The 3,635-nt window shown below is 41.1% G+C and overlaps 1 pseudogene; it reads right to left on the bottom strand.

The window, feature by feature from the left end:
• Positions 1 to 174: 174 nt before the first annotated feature.
• LOC111970664 (GTPase IMAP family member 7-like) lies at positions 175 to 1,159 on the bottom strand (annotated as a pseudogene).
• Between the last annotated feature and the right edge of the window lie 2,476 nt (positions 1,160 to 3,635).

Raw genomic sequence — 3,635 nt, 5'->3', positions numbered from 1 at the left:
GATGAGTTGATCATTTGAATCAGCTGGGTAGTGCTAGGCAAAATGTGCACCCCTTTGTGTCCCCAGGACCAGGATAATAAAAACACTCGCCTAGTGCCTCCAGGTAGAGGTACTTGCCCCAAACCTTCTAAGCCAAACATCTCCTTAGTACATTCATACCCCTGGCTGAGGCGTCCAACTAGACCTGCTGCGATCAATATTGGTTGGAAAAAATGCCCCTGCTAACGTTACAGCTGCCCCCACCAGTGCTGCCCCTCGACAGTATTTCCTCATCTCTTCTCTGATCTTTCCTGTGCCTTCTCATAATCCTCATAGGTGTAGTGCTTTCCTCCATTATCCTCCACTATCTGCTCTATCTTCCTCAGCAGCTCTCTGACCTGAGTTGTAGTCTTTCTCTTGACATTGATGATTGAGTGATATCTGTTCCCACAGCTTGTAACAAGTTTCCGCAGCTCCTTGCTCTCTTTCAGAAACTCAGAAAACTGATTTGCTCCCTATCTGATCTTCACCAGTGAACAGCACCATGTGTACATTGAGGCATCTTCCCCGAAATTCTCCTGGATCCACTTCACAGCGTTCCTTTCCTCCTCTGTGAACCTCCCCAGCCTGACACCAGCAGGAACACATGGGGTCCTGGAACTGACATGTAGATGCATCTTTCTAGTTCACTTTTCATTTGATCTACACTCATTGTTGTGTCAATAGTCCTGGCGTGTCAATCACATTGATTCTCATCCCATCCACCTCTTCACTCCCTTTCTCACACTTTGCAGTGAAAGAATCAGCGTGGCCTCCACTTTAAAAACCTCTCTCCCCAGGATAGTGTTTCCTGTTGCACTCTTCCCCACTCCAGTCTTACCCAACAGAACAATCCTCAGATCAGAGGGCAGCCCTGAATCTGTGGAAACAGACGAAAAGTGGGGGATACTTGAGTTGATCATAAAAGCAAGCTTCTAGATAAGATAGAGAAGAACATGTGTTCTGTATGCATGTGAGCATGTGGATGCGTACCTTGACATTGACCAGTGAAGATTTGCAGACACAGTGTTACCAGCAATAGAATCACTGGAGTCCTTCCTCTTCCTTGTGCCATCTCAAACCAAAATCACAGAAACAGACAATTATGTCATTAGTAAGGTTGCAAAGTTCTGGTAAATTTCCCAAACACCCAGGTTTTACAGAAATCCCGGTTGTAAGATTCCTGGGTTCAGGAAGGAAAAAAAGGGAAATCCCATTATCCTACAACCAGGATTTGTGGAAAACCAGGGAATTTGGGAAAATTACTGGAATTTTGCAACCCTGGTCATTACCAACAAAACCAGTCCATTGGATAATGTATGGGATAATTGGATAATGTATGGCCGCGTTCACAGATGGTTAAACCAATTATAATTTCTTCTTAGCTGATTTGATATAACGATCTAAACAATAGGCTTACTCTGCTTCACATCACCTGCCATCACATGGTTGGAGAGTTATCCAATAGAGCCCAGAGAGTGTTCTTCAATGGAAGCTTCTCTACATGAGAAATGTAGTGCGTTGGGCCGTTACTCTTCTCTATTTCTACAAATGATGTGCCACTGGTCTTACACCAAGCTGGAATGACTATGTATGCCGATGATTCCTCATTCTACATGTCAGCACCCAAAGCCAGTGAGCTCACTGACATTCTAAATAAGTATTTACAGTCAGTATCAGAATGGGTGAGTAATAATAAACTAGTCTTTAATACATCTAAACCTAAAAGCATTGTATTTGGTTCACAACATTCTCTAAGACCTGAACCTCAACTGGAGTTGTGTTATAAAGGTTGTGACCATTGCGCAAGTTGAGGAAGCTAAACTCCTAGGTATAACATTGGATGGTCAATTATCATGGTCAAGTCATATTGACAAAGTTGTTATGAGGATGGGGAGGGGTATATCTGTTTATAAACATCAACTGTACTAGTTGTTCAGGCTTGGTCTTGTTCCCTCTTGATTACTGTCCGGTAATATGGTCAAGAGCAGCAAGGAAAGACCTAGCAAAGCTGCATCATACATAATTAGCTGATCATGTACAGTGAGGGAAAAAAGTATTTGATCCCCTGCTGATTTTGTACGTTTGCCCACTGACAAAGAAATGATCAGTCTATAATTTTAATGGTAGGTTTATTTGAACAGTGAGAGACAGAATAACAACAAAATATCCAGAAAAAACGCATGTCAAAAATGTTATAAATTGATTTGCATTTTAATGAGGGAAATAAGTATTTGACCCCTCTTGCAAAACATGACTTAGAACTTGGTGGCAAAACCCTTCTTGGCAATCACAGAGGTCAGATATCCTTCTCTCGATCATCAAGCTTTGATGATTTGAATCAGGTGTGTAAAGCAAAAACAATACTGTACACCAAAAATGTGCACCCCTTTGTGTCCCCAGGACCAGGATTAAGAAACACTGCACWAAGGAGATCCTTGACCTTTAAAATGCCAGGGGTGCATTCAGTTGGTTAAACGTTTTGCTATATTTTGCGACAGTATACTGAAYTACATGTTTTCTTACAACTGAGAWGCATTTGCWCCTATTTTATGGGTATGACGGGGRATGGACCAGAGGCAACTGAGGGCGAGGCCAGACTGTCTGTGGACACCAAATTAGAACGGATTRAYTTTAGTCCATGTGCATGTAGAGTGTGCGATGTATAATATACCCTATTTTCTAATTGGCTAAACGGATGGTTACGTAACAGTCGGCACGTCAAAAGTTCAACTCATCTAAACYTTTTGTTCGTGGAAATGGATGGAAATTTTATGGATATCGATGCGTCATCTCCCCTTACYGTCAACGTACGATTACCACTGAGAAAGCACTGGATTCACGGATACGATAAAATCAACGTGCCGGTCTGGCCTCGCCCTTATTTCCTGACTGGCTTACACAAAAGCTCTGCTAAAGCATTTGCTCCGCTAAAGCGGTGTGCACTATACATAATCACCCAATCAACAACAGGAGTTACAATGCTCAATGTTCAGTTTACTTAAACGTTCACTACACTTTCTGAACAAAGCAGGTGTAGGSCAAATGTATWTTATTGGGTGTGTATTTWTTTAGTGGGGATATATAGKATGTACAGTATGTATTTAGTGGTATTAAAAGTATTYSATGGCGGTGTATGTTTTTACAGGGATGTGTGTATTAAGGGTGTATGTATTTAGTAAGTGTGTGTTAATGGGGATATACAATTCAAAATCACAGGKAGTTCTGTAACTTYACAATTTGAAATGGAACAGCATAGTCAAGGGAATGAAACCCAAATTAAGWTTAAGCCTGMAGCTGTATGTTTAGTTTGGTAGGTAGTATAATGTTTTGGGTCGTTACACGAATAGAGTACATTTTGGTTAGTGTATTACAAAAAACATTCTGTCATAAGGAGCACATGCTCAACTCTATGAAAAAATATGTTTTCCCATCTCAAGCGATAAAAAAGGAGTATATTAAGTTCAAATAACGTGTCATTAAAGTAACACGGTTGAATTGAGATTTTCACCTTATTATCTATCTATGGGTAACAGGGTTGACGTGTTCTGCTCAACGGGCTCAGTTTTTCACCACAAAACATCAGAAAGCAGCTCACCTGCTATTACACTATAATT

This window comes from Salvelinus sp. IW2-2015, linkage group LG11 (genome assembly GCF_002910315.2).
Source record: "Salvelinus sp. IW2-2015 linkage group LG11, ASM291031v2, whole genome shotgun sequence".
Classification (NCBI taxonomy): domain Eukaryota; kingdom Metazoa; phylum Chordata; class Actinopteri; order Salmoniformes; family Salmonidae; genus Salvelinus; species Salvelinus sp. IW2-2015.
The sequence above is the reverse complement of the archived record's forward strand: the minus strand, read 5'-3'. Positions and strand labels throughout refer to the sequence as shown.